The 23478-nt window shown below is 41.6% G+C and overlaps 1 long non-coding RNA gene across 1 annotated transcript in view; it reads right to left on the reverse strand.

The window, feature by feature from the left end:
* Positions 1 to 18657: 18657 nt before the first annotated feature.
* Positions 18658 to 23478, reverse strand: part of LOC122459533 — a 48344-nt gene continuing 43523 nt past the window's right edge. The window contains exons 2-3 of the long non-coding RNA XR_006280292.1: positions 20609 to 20702; positions 18658 to 20204 (exon numbers count right to left, since the gene is read on the reverse strand). This is a non-coding gene — a long non-coding RNA (uncharacterized LOC122459533). The remainder of the gene's footprint in view (positions 20205 to 20608; positions 20703 to 23478) is intronic.

Here is a 23478-nt window from a genome sequence, read left to right on the forward strand (position 1 = left end):
CCTGGCAATGTAAAGAGCTGTCATTGCTGTTGGTCAAACAGGAGTAAAATAAACTTAAAACAGAGTTTGGTTTTGTGTTTGACCTTTAACGTCTCAGGATTACCCAGCAAAGTGAGGGTTAAAAAGAAATATGAGGCTAGCAATTCCTTTTAGTACAGTAAACCCAATCATTCCTCCCTTCAGATGTCTGCAGTCACGTCCAAGCTGATTGTGCCTGGAGAAAAAGGTGGTGGAAAGTGAATTTATGCTATCTTATGCTAGTCAAAAGAAACTGCAAAGTACAGAGACAATTACAAAAAAAGGTGGAAATTCTGACACACTGCACTTTTCAAACACAAACAATGGGTGGAGGGATCTGGCCCAACTGACTGCTACGTGCACATTCTCATATAACCCTTATCAGCCATTTCCATTTGTAGGTAGCAGGAGCACAAATACCCTGAGGTGTGAGCAGAGTATAGGGCAAACTGAAAACAGGCTGCTAATGTCCATCATGCAGTGAAAAAGGCTCTCTCTGGGGTCTTCAAAAATGTCTTTGTTCCTCTATAACTTGCCTGCATTAGATATTGTAATGGCTTTGTACTTAGTGTTTCTTTGCATTTTTTTTCTTTTCTTAGATCCTCTTTTCCTTTCTCCTTTCCATTCCTCTTCCTGCCTTGCATCACAATAGCCGGTTCTGGATGTGAGTAAAAGTTAGGTCTCAGTGAGTAACACCCATCCTTGCTGCTTTCTCATTCTGCCTCCCTCTGGCATGCTGTATGTATATCCACAATCCTTACAAAATCCTGATTTATAGGGCCCTGTCACAGCGGCAGCTGTTTCACCCTGTGTGTATTAAACATGCACAGCTCTCAGGGCTGCATTTCAAAGGGGTGGGTTCAGAAAATACATTTCTGCCTCTGTAATCTCCCATTCTCATTGGTTGGCATCCATACCACTCATTAAAATCTGCATTTCTAACTAAGTATTTTCTTTTTTGTCTTTAAAAATTCCCCTCAAACCCCTGTATAAATAATGCAGTAACAAAGTTTCTATAAAAGGTCATGGTCTCAGCAGAAACAGCGGACAGGCTCCAGCAACAAGCTGCCTTTTAGCTCCAATTTAAACCACTTAGAACCAAACAGCTTTTAGTTCCAGTATAAAGGACATCTTCCAATTTAAAGGTAATTTACCAAGTAGATGCTGTTAGACTGTCTGGCATCTATTTATATATATATATATATAAATAAATTATAATATATATATATATATATATATATATATATATATATATATATATATATATATTAAAACAGTGTGACAAATAAGGGGTTTTGGCCTTCTGACAGGGAAACTTCCTTAATTAATGCTTTCATTCCTCTCCAGGCCCAGTCCAACCATAAGGTTGGGTCTTCTGTTTTCTCTCAACTCCATCACATAACAATAGTGCTGGAACTTATTTTTTTCATTGCTTTGTCTTTTTTAAAATCAAAATTTGGAATACAATCTGGGTTCAAAGAAATGATAAAAAGTGTCATTTCTTCTGGGCGGGTACTTCATTGTGACTGGTGCCCATTCCCATTTTTGACTAATTCTGCCTGACACTTTGTCCCACTCTTAGGTGAGATTCTTTTCAATGTTTGAAGCAGTTTTGCATTTTGTTACTAACTCCAGAAGAAACCATCCATAAAAAAGCTGTCTCCATAAGAGTGACAGAGATGTTCTTGTCATGTAAGCATTGGGTAATTGCAGAAAGGGCAAGGGAGATGGTCAAACTTTGGATGGAGGGACATCCATAGTAAATTTTGTAGACATTATAGACCAAATTTATCTTGATTTCAATGTGAATTTTCCCTGCTTATGCCAGGGGTGAACATGACCCAGCATCAGCTATCATTGGATTACATTTGCTATCATTGGATTACAAATGTATAAGGCAGGTGGCTCTGTGACACAGGAATTTCGGAAAAGAGAAGTGACAAATGCTATTCTTGCCATGTGCCTCTGGTCAGTGGGAATTTCATAGACCATATACCAGTACTATTTTTCAGTAGTGAAACCATAGATTTAATATAAAGAAGTCTGCCCACATAAGAAGCTTTCATTGATGCCCAGTGTTTTCTTAACTTCTCCATTCAAGTCTATTGGAGGTTTTTGCCATAACAAGGCAGAATGTCACAACAAGTTTACCCATTTTGTTGGGTTTTGGAGTTCTACGAGTGCCAAACTCTGAGATCCTTATTCACTCATACCTTTAAGTTCAGATGTAGTTTGCCATAATAAAGATTACATTGAAGCTGAACTGAAACCTCACACTGAGACTCACTGTTTGGAAATTGTCTCGCATTGTCTAAACTCTGCTGGCAATTTTTTTAACATGCAACCTGCTTGACTTTAGTGGATTGGTATAGGAGGCATATTTCCATGCTGTGTGCCAGAATTTTTGCTAGGAGTTGACTCTCATGATTAATTAGAAAGTCTGGTCTGAAGCTCTGGCTATGAACTGTGGATTTTCTTTATATAGCAAACATAGAACATAAATATATTCTTGTCACTTCCCTGTGTTAGTGGCCTTATGAATTTATGCCTTAATTTGTTTGGCACAATATCTTTACACCATTATTTTCTGCAACTCTTACTATACAGTGCAACTTATACAAGTGTGCGTGTTAGGCAGCATACTGTCTTCAGAGACTGCCCCAAAGTAAAGCTAGTCAAATTTTTTTGTGCTAAACCCTTTTTCACTGAAAAATGCAGATTCAGGTCAACCAAATAATTTGTGAAGCTGCAGGAACTGCAAGAATTAATGAGTCAAGTTTGTCCCTGCCACACAAGCAAAAGTATTCATGAAGCTGAGGCTACATACTTTTGAAATTTGCAGGTTTTCTGATGGTGGTGACACCTTGAAAATTCACATAAAGGCCAGTTTTTAAGCAGAGTGGAGAGTAAATGGCTTTCAAATGGCTTGGCTGTTGGAGTTCCAGGTAACCAAAGAGAATGTTCATTCTCACAGTGCCCATGCCCATATGTACAAAGCCACTCTCATTGCTTCTTTTTGGGTTGCAAAATCTGATAATATAAACTCTTCAATGCAGGGATTAGCTCTTCTTATAAATCTGTATAGTGCCTAGCACATTTCAGATATAATAAATGACAATAGTAACTTGCATCACTTCTACTGCTGTCACTCCCTTAGGTCAATGGAATTTCCATTTACTTCAATTGACTTTGGTCAAACAAGGCCAGCCAGAAGTATATGGTGGATTATGCTATAGCAGATTTCCTGCTTTCGGTGGCCAGTCCACATTAGGTTTCCTCATGTTCTGAACCTAAGAGCCTGAGGAGGTTGGACAGTTTTGTTGTAGCAATCGAAGTGCTCTGTCCTGCTCCTATATTACAACACAGCTCTTTCCGAGCTCCTGCAGTTGAAGCATAAATCAATTACCTCCTGGTTAGTGTTGTCTGATTGAGCACAGAAAGACCTGGGATCACCATTTAAAACAAAAGGGAAAGAAACTGATGCAGTTAGTGATTGGTGACACAAAAGGGTGAGGGGTGCAGGGGGGAGATCAGGTACATTAAGTACAAACAGTCTGATTTGCCTTTCAGAACTCCCTGAGTAATCTATTATGCAATTTGTTCCATTTGTTGCTCTTGATTGCTATACATCTTCAGAAAACAAAGGCTCTCTTCAAACCAGTCAACAGTATCGCAGGGAGTGATATTGGGTTTCGTTTGCTGATGTCAGCAGCATCGCCAAACACTCCTATTATTGGAATGCAGCTGACCATGGACAAAACAGAACAGACAAAAGGCACCAGGGTCCAAGTTTCCTGTTCAGATGAATTTCATTTTAATTTTGTTACTAGCACCATTAAGATATGTTAAGTTAATAAAAGGCTTCCTCCCCCGGCAGGCCATTGCACAGATGAAAAATACTGCCAGAATCAGTACCTACACAGGTTCCAAGTATCAGAGGGGTAACCATGTTAGTCTGGATCTGTAAAAGCGGCAAAGAGTCTTATAGACTAATAGACATATTGGAGCATAAGCTTTCGTGGGTGAATGCCCACTTCATCGGATGCATGTCAGGTTCATCACTCTGCCTGTCTTTATTTTGGAATTATAAAGGGGTCTCTTAAACAAGATATTTTAAGAAATAAAAATGCATATTAAAGTGCTTTAGCTTTTTTCCATCTTGATGCATCCTGGCCAAAAAGTGAGACAGTGAACAGTAAAGAGATACAACGCCCATGATGTGTCTTTTATTTTATTTATGTAGGCTGAGACTTTTGAAGCCACCTAGGTGCACACCTCCCCTTAATTTCAATGGGAATTGGAGGTGGACATTTTCAGAAGCATCTAAAGGGCTTAGAAGACCAAGACACATGGAAAAGCCCACCCTGGGCATCTAAATCCACTAGGCAGCTTTGACTCCACATCATTTGGTAAATTTGGTGCAAGCAAACAATAAATGTTTCAATATGGCTAAATGTAAATGTATACACCTAAGAACAAAGAATGCAGGCCATACTTACAGGATAGGGGATTCTACTCTAGGAAGCAGTGAGTCTGAAAAATATTTGGGGGTTCTGTAGATAATCAGCTCAACATGAGCAAAAACGCTAATATGATACTTAGATACATAAACTGTAGGAGTAAAGAGGTTATTTTATCTCTGTATTTGGCACTGGAGCAGCCGCTGCTGGAATACTGTGTCCAGTTCTGATGCTCACAATTCAGTAAGAGTGTTGGAGATGGTTCAGAGAAGAGCCATGAGAATGATTAAAGGATAAGAAAACATGCCTTATAATGATAGACTCAAGAGGCTCAAATTATTTAGCTTAACAAAGAGAAGGTAAAGAGGTTCTTGATCATAGCCAAAAGTAGCTACATGGAGAACAAATATTTTATAATGGGCTCTTCAGTTTAGCAGAGAATTGTATAACAGGATCCAATGGCTGGAAGTTGAACCTGAAAATTCAGGCTAGAAATAAGGCGTAAATTTTTAACAGTGAGAGTAATTAACCATTGGAACAATTTACCACAGGTCATGGTGGATTCTCCATCACTGACAATTTTTAAATCAGGATTGGATTTCTTTTCTAAAAGATGATCTAGGAATCATTTTGGGGAAGTAGTAGCTTGTGTTATACTGGAGATCAGACTAGATTGTCACAGTGGTCCACTCTGGCCTTGAAATCTATGAAAAAACTCAGCCTTAAGGTCCATATTTACAAAGCCTCTCTCATATGATTTATACCTACATAGGTAGCCCAACTGGCCTACTCAGTTGAAGGATTATCACTCTGAGTAAGGTTTGCAGGATCATGATTTTATTTACATTAACAGTGAAGAAGGAAGCAGTTATTTCATACAGTTGAAGTGGATCTAGAGGGTTTAATAATATTAAGATCCAGTTTAATTTTTTAACTAGAGAGGGGTAATACAAAAGTTTTATTTTAGCTAGCTGGTCAAGATGAAGCTGAAGGGGGAACGAAACTTTAGTGTGCTAGCTAATACATACTAAAACATTAATATTTTATTAGAGCTCGCAGAAAATGGTTTTTATTCCCATGGAAAATTTTAATTTTGACAAACAAATCAAAACCCAAACATTTTTGTCTGAAAACTTTGAATAGAAAATTTCAATTTTCAGTTAAGAAATACTGCCATGGTACCTCATCGGAGTTGTAGTTTGGGTGTCTTGTGCCCCTATTCTCCTCTATCCGTCTGGCTACCTGGCCATATCTCCCATAATGCACCATCGTGTCCCCTCTTATTGATCCATCATGGTGCATCACTAGAGTCCTTGGCTATGGTGGATCATATCCATTTGGGGAACCTGGCCAAGAAAGGAGAATAGCAATTTGGATCATCCAGACTACAACTTCCTATGAGGCACCGTGGTGGTACTTCCAAATAGAAATTTTTTCATCTTTTGACAAAAATATTTCAGATGTTCATGTTTGAGAAAAAGTTGAAATTTTCCACAGGAGGCAGATACTTTTCATGAAAATTTTGTTCAGTCAAAACCCCAAGTTTCCATCAAAACCAGTTTTGATGCAAAAATTTTGACCAGCCCTACTTTTCATTCTAATCGAGACAAACTTTGCAGTACACTTGGCCAAAGTTTTATGAAATGGTCACTGATTTTCAGTGCTTCCACTTTGAAGAGGCCAATATGAGACACCTTAAATAGTCTAATTTTCAGAATGCCAGAGTGCTTCAGCACTCCAGCCGAGTCACACACACAGTCTGTATATGAAACAAAACAGATCCCTTCTGGACTATACAGTACAACAAGGGCCCATCCCAGTACCCATCCATTGTTCAGTGTCGGTAGCCCTCCTCAGGCTCAGTCTTTAAAACTCCCAGCTGTGGTATGGGGCCATACCCCCAGAGCTTCCTCCTTGGAGACACTGTCCTCACCTGCTCTGGGCCTTTCTGGTCCCAACTCTCCATCTGATCCCCTTCTGGAGGTATTGACTGTTCAATATTCAGCCCCTTCTCAACTCCACTTCCCTAGTAGCTGGTGGGAGGAGCCAGGCCCACCCACTACTCCAGGTCCCAGCCCAGGGACCGTATGAATAGCAGCCACATACTTCTGTGTCCCTTTTAATGAGCCACTATGCTGCTATAGTTCCCTGGGCCACTTCCCCGCAGCCCCAGCACCTTCACAAACGTTTCACCCTTATCATAGGGCTGAAGTCTTTTACTCAGCATGAAGTACTCACAGTTCCAATCAAAATCAATGGGAGCTTCAGGTGCAGAATAGTTCTGAACACCAGGCCCAAGGAATAAAACTGACCATCCAAAAATTGAGGAATAAGAACGTAAGAATGTCCACACTGGGTCAGAGCAATAATCCATCTGGTCCAGTATCCTGTCTATGACTGTAGCCAATGCCAGATACCTCAAAGGGAATGAACAGAACGGGACAATTTTGAGAGCTCTAACCCCTGTTGTCTAGTCCCAGCTACTGGCAGTAAGAGGTGTTGGAGCACTTGGAGCTTGGGGCTGCATCCCTGATCAGCTTAGCTAATAGCAATGGATGGACCTAGCCTTCATGAACTTATCTAATTCTTTTTTTAACCCTGTTATACTTTTGACCTTCACAACATCCCATGGCAATGAATTCCCCAGGTTGACTGTGCCTTATGCTTGTTTTAATTCTGCTGCCTATTAATTTCATCAGGTGACCCTTAGTTCCTGTGTTACAAGAAGAGGTAAACAACACAGGCATCCCAACATCAGCAGCCATTTTTGAAAATTTGGCTGCATGACTATAATTTCTTTAATTGAAACACAGAAAACAAGATCATAGTATCTCGATTGGATAATACTCCATTTTCAACATGTTCTATTTTTGTTTCTCGGTTCTTTTTGGGTTGCTTCTCATTCATAGTTTGTTTTGACAACATTAAGAAACAAATCTGCAACTAGTTTCAGAGTAGCAGCCGTGTTAGTCTGTATTCGCAAAAAGAAAAGGAGTACTTGTGGCACCTTAGAGACTAACAAATTTATTAGAGCATAAGCTTTCGTGAGCTACAGCTCACGAAAGCTTATGCTCTAATAAATTTGTTAGTCTCTAAGGTGCCACAAATCTGCAACTAATAAGTTGTATGCTCTGATCACTTTTCTTGCATTCTATATCTCTTACTATCCACCCTTCATCTGTCTTTGTGTTTTATATGGTACAGTACACAATACTGGGACTGTGTACTTCTATGTTTGCAAAATGCCTCGCACAACATGCAATATACAGTCCCAAGCCCAAAGACTGTATATCTTGGCTGTTATTGTTTCTTGTAGGTATTAGGGTGGAAGAGGGTTTTATATTAATTTGTCATTAATTAATAAAATAAAAATCAATAATACTTTTCACTAAAGCATGTGACTATTGAGTATCTCAAAAGGCTCTATAACACTGCTGTGAGAGAGGTAATGATTATCCCAAATTTGAATAACACCAATGACCAAGACACATGGAAAGAGCCACCAAATTTTTCATTTAGAAGCAGCAAACACAAGTCAGCAGATTGCTCCTGCCACAAATGCAAAAGGAGTCTGGATGATGGATCAACAGAATGGGAGCAATAGGAAGAGGAAGAATCTGGCTGAGGGTGGAGATACATTTTTGAGTAAGCCCTGAGATTTTAATGGATCTCAGCCCCATTTAAGCTTTACTCCATCCCTTCCTAGAGAACAGCCCAGGTGCATGAGCAGGGGTTGTGGCTGCTTCACTCAGTGATAAAGAGTTTAAGCAAAATCTAAGCTTGGGAATTAAGAAAGGTAACTCAAAAAAGTCAGATCTCTGGGCCCTCCCATTAACCAAGTGTAAGTGTAAGCCCACTTATAACAATAACAAAGGCCAATGCATGAGCAACCAATTAACACACCAGTTATTCTGGGATCCCAATTCACCCAATCCAAGATAATAGCTTCACAAAAATCAATGTGTTCCCCCCCCACCACCACCACCACGCTAAGACACAGAATCCAGATCCAGACTCAATATTCTCCAACGTTCAGAAGAAGGATCAGACCTGGAGTTTTGGTTCAGCTCATTATTAGAGTTAGGATCATCTGCAAAGTTGGGGGGACAGGAAAAAGGAGAGAGAAGAGGAAGAGAAAGTATTTCTATCCAGCGAAGCTTTCACACCACTGTAAGTCATTACATTGGCTTTCATGAAGTTACACTGGTGTAAAACCAGTGTTAGAGGAGAATCAGGCTCTGACATATTGCTTTGGCCTAGGGGGCAGCTGAAAAGCTCAACAGGGTGCTCAAATCCAAGGTTTAGGTGCAGGCCTAGCTTCAATTTTTGTTTTAATATTAACATTTTATTAAGTTATGGTAAATGCCCTAATATAAGCCATAAACAAAAAAAGTCACAAACAGGCCTGGCTAATTACATCAGTCTTGCCATTTGCTCAGGGCAATTCCGACTCATCTCTAAACTCTGCTCATCTGTTTCTAATACAAGTACATTTCAATTTCCTCCATCAATATCAGGAGCAGCAATGGCACTAGTACTCACCACAGAGTCTGACCCGGGGCAAGTACGAGGGCAGAAAAGTCCTGATGCGCTTAGAACTGGCCTTGGGCCCTCACGGCAAGGAGTCAGGTGGTCAGGGCTGCTGCTCTGACCATATAATATCCGTGGACCGGGGTAGAAAATGCAGAAATCTATATAGATATTCTCATGGATATCATTTCAGTATCTGTTTCTGCTAGCAGTTCTGCAGCACGAACAGCCTGCTAAGCATTCCCCCATTGCAGGAAGCCCTGCCTCAGGCCTCCTGTTTGTTTCACTATTTGATGAGTGCTCGCTCTCTGCAGCTGACAGCCCAGAACCTCTTTCTGCGCTAACAATGTCAAGCCAAAGCCCCATACTGCCACGGCCCGGCTCCTTGTCTCTCTTCTCCCCACTAGCCACAGACTGCTTCCCTTTTTTCCTTTTCAAACAAGAAGTAGAAGTGACGAACAGAAAGTCTTGCACAACTGCATCTACGTGGAAACAGTTTGTTAGCCATATATTTGCTGTGTTCTGTACTGCAGCAGCCTCCCAAACTACAGAGTACAAATAGACAGCTCAATTTCATTCATCCTTTCCCAGTTTCAATTTACTTAGGCCACAGTTTTAAAAAAAAAAAAAATAGATGCCAAAAGTTAGGCTCATATCTTCTTATTTAAGCACTTAAATTAGTGGCCTGATCTTCAAAAGTGTGGAGTCCCCAGTAGCTCCCATTAAAGTCAATAACATTAGTTGAGTGCTCAGCACTTTTGAAATGGAAGTCACTGATTTAGCAGCCTAAATACAGATTGAGATGCCTAACGTTAGGCAACTTTTTTTTGACAAACGTGGCCTTGTTTTCTGCCTCATTGTTGGGTCTGGCACAAGCCTGGCTGATCACAATGTATGCCTCACTGAGGTCAGAATTCAGGTTTAGTGATTCTCAGGTTTAGAGACTCAGGCCAGATGCTTACTGTTCAATGGAACTTTATCCTTAGTAGGGATAGACAAATCAAATAATAAATGTGCTGAATAGCATTACTGTATGCTCAACTGGATGCTATCCAGGTATCATTGGGATAATACTCAGCTCTCAGCTGTTGCCCTTTCCCTGATGCCTGGAATCAAAAGTTACCTTTACACAAATCCCAAAGCTCTCCCTTCGTCCACTACCGCTTGCCTTGATCTGTGTTCCTGCCTGTATATTGCAGATTTTAAGACAATGAAGGCAATGGCTTTATGGACCTTGACAAGGAGTTTTTCCCATGCACGGCTTTTCCAACAGGCAAAGGTGCTTGTGCAAATAAGTGGGCAAAGGAGGCTGGCACTGCTGGCAAAACAAAACTAGGGTCAATCATGGTAAGATAAAAGGCTGCGTAGGTAGGGTGCTAAGTTGTGAAAGGCTTTGAAAGTAAGGGCAAGAAGTTTGCTCTTTGCAGTGGAGGAGGGGAAACCAGTGGCAGGAGTTCAAGAGGAAAAGGGCCGTAGTCACAGCTAGGAGCCAGGAAAGGTGATCTGAGCAGAAGCAATTTGAATAGACTGTGTCCTGCTTTTGGAGTGTTAAGTGAAAATATCACAAGATAATAATGAATCTGATTTTAAGGTAAACAACTCATCTTCCTTCCAGGACTTTGTTTTTCTGTGTGGATATGAGCTCAGACAATAACATTTATTGAGCAGTTAATTGGCAAAGGAAGTCTGGCTCCTTATAGATCTTGGGATTTTCCCCTCCCCTTCTTTTCAGTTAGTGCTTGATAGAAAGCCCAGCAGCAGGCAGAATTCATAGCTCTATCAGTTGCTGTCCCTTTTTGATGTAGAACTAATCATAAATGATGCTTTTGAATCCAGTCAATTACAGCCCTAACATGTTAAAAGGTCTTGGTTTATCCAAAAGTCTATGTCTGGAACCTATGAAGAGGGATATGTGATAGGAGGGGAGGGGAGAGGAGGAGAGAAAAACACAGCCATGCGGTTCTTACACTCTGCATTGTTCTATGCATCACATGGCACAAAGTGCAGTTCCTTTTGTTTCAGGATAAAAAGGATAAAATCCAAGGACCTCAAAAAGGTTTTACATAAAAATTCTGAATTTACCACTCCGGAGGTGTCTAGCCAGTCTCAGCAGGTGTTGTTCAGTGAGTAAGTAAGTGGCAGTGGTTTGTGTAGTATGGAGGTGGGTCCAGGATACAGAAATGTAGAGGTTGGCTGTGTTTCTCTGAGCTGGACATTTCCCTGTGCAGCTAATCAGTACAGCAGAACAGGGTGTTGATGCGTTCCAAGATCTCAGGGGAATCCTCCAGAGAGATCTCCAGGAAAGTTTCCTGGAGGTACTTGGCAATCCTTTGCTGAAGGTTCCTTGGCAGAGCTGCTTTGTTCCTTCCCCCATTGTAGGAAACTTTTCTGCACCATTCGGCAATCACTTGTGCAGGGACCAAAGTGGCACACAAGTGAACAGCGTAAGGACCAAGACACATGTAATAGATGTACCCTCACTTCCCTACTTATCCTCAGCAGCAAGATATCTGCTAGAATGATCCCCGCCTGTGGAAAACTGTGGGAGAATTTTAGAATTTTTTCCCTAGTTGGCTGCACCACAACCCTTGCAGAGTGCTATTTTCCCCATGTAGAGCGCCTCCCTCCCTCCTCCAGCCAACATTCACCATGCTTTGGGTGTTTGCAGAGATGTGTGCTTGCCAAGGGTCAGTGAGAAAGTGGTGGTTATGTTACAAAAGGTGCATCTTACAGAAAGGTTTCAATGCTGTGCGTGAACTTAACAATCATGCTTCTGTGAAATGTTTCTTGTGCTTTTGCACTTGTGCTCTGGCCTTGAGGGACGCCCCACACACAGCTGCAGAGCATCTCCACCAGATAAGAAAGTGCCCAAGATGGAGCAAAGAAGACATGTTCTGGGAGGTACTGCACTCCTCCAATGCAGAGAAAAGGGAACACAAGGAGTGGAGGAAAGCAAAAAGGCAGGACAGAAAAGAAAATCAGGAGTCTGTTAAGGATGCTACTGAGTGGATGATTAAAGTCATGGAGGATCAAAAGCAGATGCTGAAGTCCTTAATAATGCTGCAGTCTGAGCAGATGTGTACCCACCCTCCCCTGAAGCACATTCAGAACTCTTTTCCATGCCCTTCCCCCTCAACTTCACCGGCACATTCCTTTCCACTTTCTGGGACTACTTGGTTTCCCCTTCACTCCACCTCCTTGGACAACTTTCAGAAAGATAGCTAGACCTACACACAGCTCTGAAAGTCTGCCCTTCACAGGCACCTCCTTTCCCACCAAGCATCTCTGTGTATATATCTTTAATCTGCCAAAGGCACATTCCACGGTCATCCAGCATCTACTCAGCCTCTTGTTGAACCGCTCCTTACTGCTGTCCAGGTGTCCCATGTAAGATTTCATGAGCCACAGTTCTAAGGGGTATGCTGGGTCTCCCAGGATCACTATAGGCATTTCAATATTCCCCCACTGTAATCTTCTGGTCTGGAAAGAAAGTTCCAATTGTAGGTTTCTATACAGGCCGGTGTTACTGAAGATGCGTGCGTCATGCACCTTCCCAGACCATCCCATGTTTATGTCAGTGAAATGCCCACAGTGATCCACAAGCGCCTGCAACACTATGGAGAAGTACCCCTTCCTATTGATGTACCCTTGCATTAACACAGCTCCAACAATTGACTTTCTGACTCCAGATTGATTCGCGATCAACCAGTAGCAGTCTGGAGTTGCCAGCTTCCAGACAGTGATTGCCACATGCTTCTCTACCGATAGGGCTGTTCTCATTCTGATGTCCTTGCACCATAGTGCTGGGGAGAGCTCCACACACAGTTCCAGGAAGGTGGCTTTCCACATCCAGAAGTTCTGTAGCCACTGCTCTTCATGCCACACCTGCATGACGATATGATCCCACCATTCAGTACTTCTTTCCAGAGCCCAGAAGCGACGGTCTACCCTGTGCAGCTGCTCTGTGAATGCCAAAAGCAATCTAAAGTTGCTCCTATCCATACTATACCGCATGTCAGGCAACTGAGAGTCTTCTTCAGGTAGGAACTTTGCAATTAACTGCACTGCCATCTGCAATGTGTTAATGACAGTTATCTGAGCATAGGAGAGCAGTGCGGGATCCATCTCTTTTCACAAAGATGCCAGGGTGAACAGCAAATAAGAGCCACCGAAAAATGCTGTGAAAGAAAGTCGGAAGTCCATGGGATGCTGGGACAGAAAGCAATGCATCATGGGACATTGAGCCTGGTCCCAAGATGCACAGTGATCCACTCTGCCTTCCCACAAGACCTAGTGGCAGAAGGCGTCAAGCTGGACTTTGGGATAGCTCACACTGTTGATGCTAGTGTCCCAAGTGTGGATGCTCTCTGCTGACAGAGGGAGGGAGTGTGAACATGCAATACCTATTTTTATTATTGGAGTGTCGACAAACTTTTGTTGACAAAACTCTGTAGTGTAGAGAAGGCCTTAAAGGTGAGGAAAAGACAGTAAGAGGAAGTCAGGAAAGAGGCTCAAAAAGTGAAGTGCTCTATGCAGCGAGAGAGAAAGATTACTTCAGATGCAGATTTTTGAGTGGACGGGAGGGGAGTAAAAAGAATCAGGGAACAGCAAGGGGTCAAAACTAAACTTAAAACAGAAAAGCATCTTCTGTATTCATAGGCTATGTCTACACTTATGGTGGCATGTAAAGTACATACACTTTACTCCCCCCAGCATGGTATAAATAGCGGTGTAGATGGTGAGGCATGGCTTAGGTGAACAGAGTAAAAACACACCTGAACCCTTAGAACAGTGGTCCCCAAACTGTGGGGCATGCCCCCCTAGGGTGGCACAGAGAAATGTTTGGGAGTGCGTGGGGGGCTCAGACCAACCCCCATGTGGGGCAGGGAGAGAGCATCACCTAGCCCTGCTCTGCCCCCAGCTCCACTCCACTCTGGCCCAGCCCCAGCCGCAGCTCCAGCCCCGTCTTCCAGGTGGGTGCAGACAGCTCCCATTACAGGCAAGGGGGGGCGCAACAGACAAAGTTTGGGGACCACTGCCTTATATACAAAACTCTCTACACGCCCAAGCTCTGCCTCCCACATCTAACTGCTATTTTTAGCAGTTTGTGTTCTGTGGCCTCCCTCTTGCCAGAGCCTTTCATTGCCACCACAGTGTGGACACAACTTGCCTTTCACTGCAGCATGTAGCTAGCTACATGTCCCAGCATAATGCCACCAGCATAGACAAAGCCATAAAGTCAGACAACACTCCATATTCAGGGGTAAAATTAGAGGAATCTAGAAATGTTTCTTCATCCCATGTCCCCCAGGTTAACATCCAGCCATGTGCAGACTGGCCCTATGAATTTGTAAATAGTGTGTGCTGTGGTAGTATGGAACTGTCTGGAATATTGGAGTTAATATATGAGACCTATTGAGCCTGATTCTCTTCTCACTTGTATCACTTCTGCACCAGGGTAACTCTCGTGACTTCAGTTGAGTAACTCCAGATTTACAGCAGGGTAAATAAGGGGGAAGTCATTTTTGAAAATAAAATAATGCCTTCTTTTTGTTTTGTAATCAAAGTGAAGCAGAGAACCTCAGCTCACTGGGGAATTGCGGTTCTTAGTGAGAATCCATTGGTCTGGTCTTATGCGTCACACAGTGTTACCAGTAGCCTCTAGCTCTTTATTAGCCTCTCTTTCTCATGCATTCCAGGATTTAGCTTTGCAGCTCTCAGTGAAGTTTGCTCTACACTTTGTAATCACATCCATGCGTTCACTCATATGCACACAAATCTGGAAAGGTCAAAGGTCACAGATGTTTTGTTAAATACGTGGAACCCATGACTTTCATGAGATCTGGGTCACAAATCTAGCCTTACAGATGATGTACTGAGAAATGCATACATCCTGCATATGGTATATTTCACATTTACCTAATTTAAACATGATTCAGGTTTACTCATTTTCACACAGCACATCTCATCTAGAGTGGCTGGCTCTCAAAATGTTGATTTACATGATTAAAAATGCAATTAACATTACAGTAGATTCCCTATTTTAAGAATACCTGTAAGGCTAATTACTTCAAAATGGTAAATGCCAAAACTTTAATGGAAATTCTAATTGCATGCAGAGAACTAAATAACAGTGTACATTAAATGCTGATTATTCATTAAAATAATCTAAAATGATTGTCATTGACAGAAATTTTAAGTGTGAAAGTGCACAAGATGAAAAATACCAAGCATGTGCATTGTTCCATATTGATCTACATGATACAAGTCTATAGTTTGGAGTGGGAGGGAAATGCTTGCTGTTTATAAAAATCTCTATACAGAAGGAATGCAGGGTGGAGCTACTTTGCTCAGTTCCTCAATCTAACAATGGAAAACATTGCCCAAGAAGGCCTAGCCTGCTTTGGAACACTCTACGAATGACAAAAAGCCTCAGGCTCCCCTGATTTCACCTAAAAGCTTATCATCATGACTTCTCCTCTTCATCAATACCCGGATGACGGCTTTAAAAAAAAAAAAAAAAAAACGACAACACAAACTCTTGTCACTAGGACTTCAAAAAGTTTTATACAGGCAGGTGCAATGCACTATACCCTAGGTTACTAGACTCCACAAGCAAGTCACTGAATACATGACCAATGCAGAACATACAGTCTCACAAGGGAAGAAGAAAGGAGAAACAGACCAGCAAATACTATTATTATTTGTATTATGGTAGTATCTAGGGGACCCATTCACAGATGAGGACCCCACTGTGTTAGGTGCTGTACAAACACAGAACAAGAAGACAGCCCCTGCCTCAAAAAACCTCACAGTTTAACCCTGCTAAGCATAACAAACCTTTATTCATCTCAGCTTCCCTGAATGACAATAAAATAGAAGTGGGCTTCTGCTAAATGCAGATATGAGAGCTTCAGAAATGCTCCCTGCATCCAAACTATTGCACTTTAATAAGCATTTTCCTCTGCTGCAAACACAATTTAGACTACTGGGCTCACCACCACCTTTCCTATAATACTAGATCACAATCTGTGTTTCTCTCCTCCAGTGCAACGTGTTACTCAAACATCACACTGCACACATAGATCTACAGAGCTCATTTAAGTAAAGTTGCTCTCATGACACATAGTACACCCAAGAAGTTGGGTATACCATCAGAACAATCTTTCAGCTGACTTTTGGATGGGATATAAAATCAAGATCTTTCTGACCACTCGTGGTCATTCAAAATACCGAGATACAGTGTTAAACTCTCTGTTCTAGCCAAATTCCTACTCAGCTAATCACATTCCACAACCCTAACTTCTTCGCACTTGCAATTGGATTCTATATCCAGATTCACTTCTTGCCCTAAACTGTTGTGTGGTCCACTCCATGAGGTGGATACATTTCACCAATGAGGCAAGGTGATCTCATTACTTAGAAAAAGAAAGTTCAACATTTTCAAACATATGTGCCTTTAAGCACCTACATCTATATGCAAGTACTGAAAATGTCCTGATCCTCAAGAGTGGTGAGCCACCACAGCTTTCTTTGGAGCCTCTCAAGATGAGGTTTGCCATCAGGCTGTGGTCCTTCATTTGTAGTTATGCAAGCTATAATAAGGGTCTCTCATTCCTTGGTGTAAAGTGATTCCTGGAGACACCAGGTAGTAGTGTTTTCCTCCATGAGCACCACTGCACTGGTGACCAAGTGGACAACATATGTTTGTGGTGCTATTTGCGTCCTTGTTTGCTTTCCTCTGAAGTGACGAGGTGGGTGAGGTCATATCTTTTATTGGACAAACTTCTGTTGGTCCAACAAAAGATATGACCTCACCCATCTAGTCTCGCTACATCCTGGGACCAACACGGCTACAGCAACACTCCATTCCTCTGAAATGTCACATACTGCCCATTGCCACAGGCAAAATACTAGGCCTTGATGGACCAATAGTCCAAGCTGACATTCTCAAGCATTTACATGTCACATTGCAGAAGCAGACGAGGCTGCACTCAGAGAAGGGGTAAAATGGGGCCAAGTTAGCTTATCCCTACCCCCAGCACTTCCCCAGACCCAGAACTGGGCTAGACATTCCACCCCCACAACTCTAGGGAAATTAGGAACCCAGTGATGCTTCCTGCCCCCTCTCCCTCCCACCCCTGCCATGTGGCTTTGGGGAAAAACTGCAGAGAAGAGCCAGCCAGAGACTCCAGCCAGTAGAAGCATTGGCAGATGTAGCCAAAGCAGGGACCTTTGGACAGTCAGAGAACTTCTTACAGTTTTTAGTGGACTTTCTCTGCCCTGTACTAATTGGCTCTTTGCGACAACCCTCCCTCACAATCTTGTCACCTCAGCCCAGTCAGCCTCCCTCCATACTTGCCTCATTTACCCTTTCCTTGCCTGCCTTGTTCCCTTCTCTTCCCTTTTCTTTCCATGCTACTGATCCCCTCCTAACTAACCCCCCCTCCCAAAAAAGTCATGGAGCTAATGTGACATTTTTTGCCATTCCATTGTTCATTCCGCTTGTGAATTCTGCTCTTTGCCCCACCCTGGGTCTGTCTGGTCTATTTAGAGTATAAACTCTTCAGGACAGGGATCATCTACTATCCTGGGTTTGTACAGTCCTTAGCACAATGGGGACTCATTCCTGGTTGATCCCTAAACCTGATCTTGTGAGGTGCTGATAGTCATCTGTTAACAGTACACTGAACTTAACAGGAACTGAGGGCCCTCAGCACTCCTCTGAATCAGGCCCCATAGGATTTTTTAGCTATTAATGACCATTGGCTCAGGCTATGAAGTTTGAATTTCCAAGTTCAGAGGTGCTTGCAGAATTCAGTATCCTGATTTCTGGTCCTGATTCTCTAATGCCATAATGCTAGCACAAAGGAGCTGTATAGGTGGCTTAATTGTCTGCCTAGGAATTCCCCCAGTATAAGGGGAATCCCCTAGAGGAAGTGAACTGGGGTAGCAACACAATGTAACCTTCCTTCTAGAAGGCATGACGGGGAGGAAATGGACCATGGCTGGAGCACTACTGCAAAACCATAGGCAAAAGTTAGAGCAACCCTGAGCTGCCTTAACTTGTCCTGGGGGCTGAACCCAGACTATTCACAGCACAGAGATCGTGTAAAGCTGGCTGATCATGCATGTGCACTCACACACACTTTTTAGCATTGAGGAGCTAAGCCAGAACAGAGATTAGAGTCCTAGCTTATCAGCAAGTCAGGTTTCAGTCACTGAGCTCGGGCCTGGATCCAAATCTCACATTTCCCCAAAGTTGGAGGGGTCGAGACGTGGATCTGGTATGCCAGTCATAACCATCTAATTTCCTACAAAGGCTTAATCATTTTCAGCTGTGGTCAGCAGGGGGTCTCAAGCTGGATCCCCTTGTTATAAGGGGGAAAGGAGGCTGGCAGGGTATTTTCTGCGAATGCTCCCAGTCTCCAGAAATTGTTGGAAGCTGGGGTAAACTTCCTAGACAAAGGGAGTAGGTGGCTGGCTGTCTGAGTTCCTGTGGCACTGATTTTAATGCTGCTGAAACGTAATTTAATTGTATGAGTAATTACATTATGGAGACAAGAGGCTTGGATAGGCATCTTTATTATTTTAAATCTAAATAAATACATAAAATAAATAAATTTTCCTTGAGAGATTATGTAGGAGGAGGATCTGGTGTGAACAGAAAAGAAGGTACTATCTTTAAATGAAAACAGAGAGGCCTGAATTTAAACTGTTCTGTGTATAAAATGAGTATAACCCTTGTACACCTGTATGCTCTAAGGGGGGGGAAGAAGGGGTTTTCAGAGTAGCAGTAAGATCAATGGGATGAATTTTAGAAAATAAAAATGTGGACTGAATGTCAAAAAAGCCTGTTAGTTTAGAGGATTGTCTCCTAAGGGAGTGAGTTGAGATATTTTTAATCCAAACTAGATGAAAAGCAAGGGGGAAAAAAAAAAACATTATGAGACTCCTACACCAGCAGGGGAATGATCTAGTAAATCAGTTCCATCTCAGACTTTGAATATTCAAGAGTACAGATGCGGGGATTATTACAGAAAATATGCACTGGAAACACTGATTTTTCCTCTTGCCAGTAACCAAAACAGGAGACAAGAGTCTCAGTGGGTCACATGTACCAGCCCCATCTCCTGATTGTCACCAATATGTCAGCTCAATCTTTTTGTTTCTCCTTGCATTTCCTACGAATGTCAGAAGGCTCGCTTGGCTCTGTATCTTTCCATTTTAAAGGTTCAAGTCAGCAGCGCGTGCTTTTCAGTCCATCTGTCTGCAGACTAAACACTCACCCCAAATGCTAATGCAACTTGCTTAAACTCCAACCGTTCCATGGAGCCAGAAAAAAAAAAAAAAAAAAAAGAGTCCTTCCCAAAGAGTGCGTCTCCAAAGAGGTGAAAAGTGCCCTTGCTGCTCTGTGAAGAAACTTCAGGGCCACTCTTTAAACTTTAGGGTTTTATTAGTGCCTTTGTCAGCATTGTGTGTGTGTGTGTGTGTTTTGGTTTGTTTTTAAATGGTGGCTGTGAATTCATCTGTGACAGAGTCAAAACAGGAAATTAACACCCTGTAGTAGCAAAACCTCAGAGGAAGCAGCAGTGGGGTAGAGGAGGCCTAGGATGGACAAAGACTCATAAACATAACATCATCCATAAAAGTAACACTTTTTTCAGGCATAGGAAGGATACTAAGTAATACTGGCCACAGTATGCACTTGTAATAAAAAAAAAAAAAAAGCATGGGGCCAGGGGTGAGGGGAAAGCATTTTTAAGGCAGCTATTTTACCGAGCATTTAACATACAACAATATTGTTCAAAGGCAGGAATATCATTCAAGGTTAGGAATTATAAGAACCCTACTTGCACACAAGACCTATGCTTCCACTTAACATGGGGCTAGGGCTTGAAATAATGGGTTTCACCTGCCTCCCAGCTTCCTTGAATTAGTCTTCCTACCACCATATTTTTTTCTTGTGTGTAACCAACTTTTCTGCAGGCCTCTGGGTGGATTTCTACGGTGCCAGGGGAGTATATGCCTAACACAGGTCTGACCTTTGGTTCTTTCGATGTATATGGGGCTGTTTCTGTGTCAACACTTCAGAAGCCAAACTACGTTGGAGGGATCCTTCATTCATTTGGAATCCAAACAAGGTAATTTCAGAGAGTGGTGGAGACTAGTAAAGCCAGCAGATCATGCAAGAACCTGAGTGGTCTAAAATACAAAGCATCTGTGGCCTAATTGTAAGAAAAGACAAGTATCCACAATTCCCACTGAAGTCAATAGGAGGTGCTTAGCTCTCTGAAAATAAATCAGGCCACTAACACTGATAGGGTTGGATCCCTCAGCTGTCTGAACTCTACCTGTATTGCCTTTAGATATAGATAAAAGCAATGAGGAGGGAGGTAGCAGAATGGCTCTGACAGTTGCGTGAACTGTGGTGGGGAAATATTGGCAGTATGTCATAAGTGGTGTCTATGGTAATCCCTGTGATTTTGAAAGGTGGAGGTTATGTCATGAATGTGAAGTATATTTTGTACCATCTATTTCTGCAATGCATGTCCTATAAAGTATCAATTAAAAGCCACAACTGGCACCATTTAATCTACCATAAAGAAGTGTGTCCTTCTCTTTACCTCACAGTGCCTTTCATTTCACTCAAACTACTCTCAGCAGCAGACCAGTAGTAAAACAGTCTTCATCCTATTGACTTAAATGAAAGACAAGCCTCTGAAGATTTAGAGATTCATAGGACAATAGGAACTGGTGTTCTGAATCAGATCAGTGGCCCATTCTCTTACAGTGGTCAATAGCAAAAGCTTCAGAGCAAGGTGCAAATTTTTGAAATATCTGCCCAGAATGAGAGTTTCTTCCTAATCCTAGACAGTTAGGATTAATTTTTTGAAAAAGGATAATTAGTGCTCAAATGCCATCAAAATTAAATGGCATTTCTGTGCCTAACTCCCTTAGGACCCTGTAACAATCCCAGCCTCAGTGCTTGACTCATGCCCCAAAGAATGAGGGGTATATATTTTTATCTAATATAACTCAGCCACTTGAGATCTTATCCAAACTATCTGTGCCTGCAATACTGGGCTAGAAATCTCATGAGAACAGGTTTTTTGTAGAGTTTCCAGTACATTTTAATTCAACTCAAACTAGAAATACCACTATACCCAATGTACTTTAGAGCACCCAGGGGACTACCCTAAATTATTCAGGCTGGTGAATGATTGTTGGTAGTGCATTCCTATGCCAGCAGCTGCAGATGAGGGGGTTGACCTATCTATGTTGACACTACACCACCAGTAGACTGCCCTATGCTAGGGGAATCCCAAGCTATGGAGGTCTGTCTGCATCCTGTGAACCACCAGAGCAGCAGAAAGGAACTGAATCACAGCTCAAAATCTGGCCCTTAATTTGAGAGAGTGTGTGTAGGAAGTGGGCCTTGTTTTAGCTAACTCAGCACTGTATTTTCATTCCTAATTAACACATGGCAAGTTACAAAATTAGAGTAATTCAACTCAGACATTTTTATGTGGAATGTTTGGAAAACCCTGGTAACATCCAAAGAACAGAGGAGAGGAACACTAGATTTATACCACTTTAGGAATCTAAAAATATTGGATTTGAAATAACTTTTTTATGCACAGAATTAAATTCTAGAGATCAGCCCTAGCTAGATATGGTCTAGATCCAACCAGCCTAGAACTTAGGGCTTTAGTTGAGGACCTTTTCTAGCAAATACTGCTATGAAAAATAAAGAGAAATAAAGCAAAATACAGAACCAATAGTAGAATGTTCCTCTAGCAAACAGGAAATGAAGAAACACCAAGCACATTACACAGAGTTTATACAGTAACAACTCTACACAGTCAGTTCTGATCAGATGTTAGTGAGCCGATTTAGTTCTAAGTAGGATGTTGTTCAGATGACAGTCTGTATCAGCTTCACCACTGAACCTTTCTGTCTTTAAATGAATGTCTTTCCATCATAAAGGCTGATATGGGACAAGAATACAGAGTGAAAAAACATATGATGAGATCATACCACTATTAAAGCCAAATCCTCTCTCACGCTGTGTCGTTGCAAGAGGCTAATTTGAGGCTGCCAAGACTTCTGGTGGGGCATATTAAATAAAAATCTATATACACTTTTCCACAGCCCTTTCCATGTTATTCTGACATGGGGATCATTTTCTTGACAGAGGCTATAGCTCGCTCTCTCTCTTTATAATTAACAGCTCCTAATAAAAAACCTCTCAAATATTTTGTTGAACAGGGAGGCAAACTCCCATTTCCAATGTATTTCATAACTAGGACTTTCAAATTCTTTTTGTTTATGGGGAAATTAAAAGCCAGAACACACACCATCCTGAATCTCCTCTCATTTATAGCAGTGGATGTCAGGATGTAAATGGAGCTACAGCAGAGTAAAAGCAGTTTGAGTGAGGGGGTTATCAGGTTTGAATCAGAGCTAATAGGAAAATGGGGAGTGGGGAGGGCCATGGAAAGTTTCACCTTTTTTTCTTTGCAGTTTTTTGGCAAAATGCTGAAAATCAAAAAGTTTGCAAGATTTTTAATTTTTTGACAAAAAGTAGAAAATTTTTGAGGAAAGACGACACTTTCTCTGAATATTTTTATTTAGTCAAAAATCAAATTCTGTTTTGACAGAAAATTTTCAACCAAGTCCAGTCCCTATGTAGCCAGCTCAGCAAAGCTCACACAATCCCATTATTGTTTCCTTAAGGGCACAATGGGGCACCAACATGGTTGAGACCTGTAGGCACTATCGCAATATAAATTTTTATTAATAATAATTAGTAGTAGTATAACTGACTAGAAGAATATACACATTCAAAATATTAGTTTGGTGAGGAACTTTCATTCAGCCTACGTGCTTCTAATTATAAATAGATTGCAGTCAGGGCTAATCAGCTAGTGTTCATATAAAGCACTACATACTCAGCGTTTGTCTATACAAAGAAGTTGCACCAGTTTAACTGAAAACAGCTTAGTTAAACCAGTGTAGTTTTGTGTCTGGACTCTAATATTGGTTTAAACATTGCAAACTAAACCAATGTAAGCCAGGTTTAAACTGATGTAAAAGAGAACCCACACATGTAATTGTACTGGTTTAATTAAACTGCTACAAACTCACACCTTGACTTAAATTGATGCATCTTTGTATGTAAACCAAACATCACCTTGAACCTGATTCTCCATAGTCTTGCATTTTGTGTAGTAATTTACACCTGTACAAAGTTAGTCTAAAAAACATCTATTTTGATTTGGGAGGCCAGACCCTCCTCCCTGATTTTAATAGAGTAACATCAATTTGCACTAGCTGAAAATCTTATCCATAGTGCTTTATATTCTGTTTGCACAGGTGTAAATTGCTAATTAAGTCATCTAATCACTAGATGAAGGCTGCCTTTGCAGTAAATCTTCATTGAAGTTTGAGAACAATAACTTCTGTT

This window comes from Dermochelys coriacea, chromosome 3, assembly GCF_009764565.3.
Source record: "Dermochelys coriacea isolate rDerCor1 chromosome 3, rDerCor1.pri.v4, whole genome shotgun sequence".
In the NCBI taxonomy this organism is placed as follows: Eukaryota; Metazoa; Chordata; order Testudines; family Dermochelyidae; genus Dermochelys; species Dermochelys coriacea.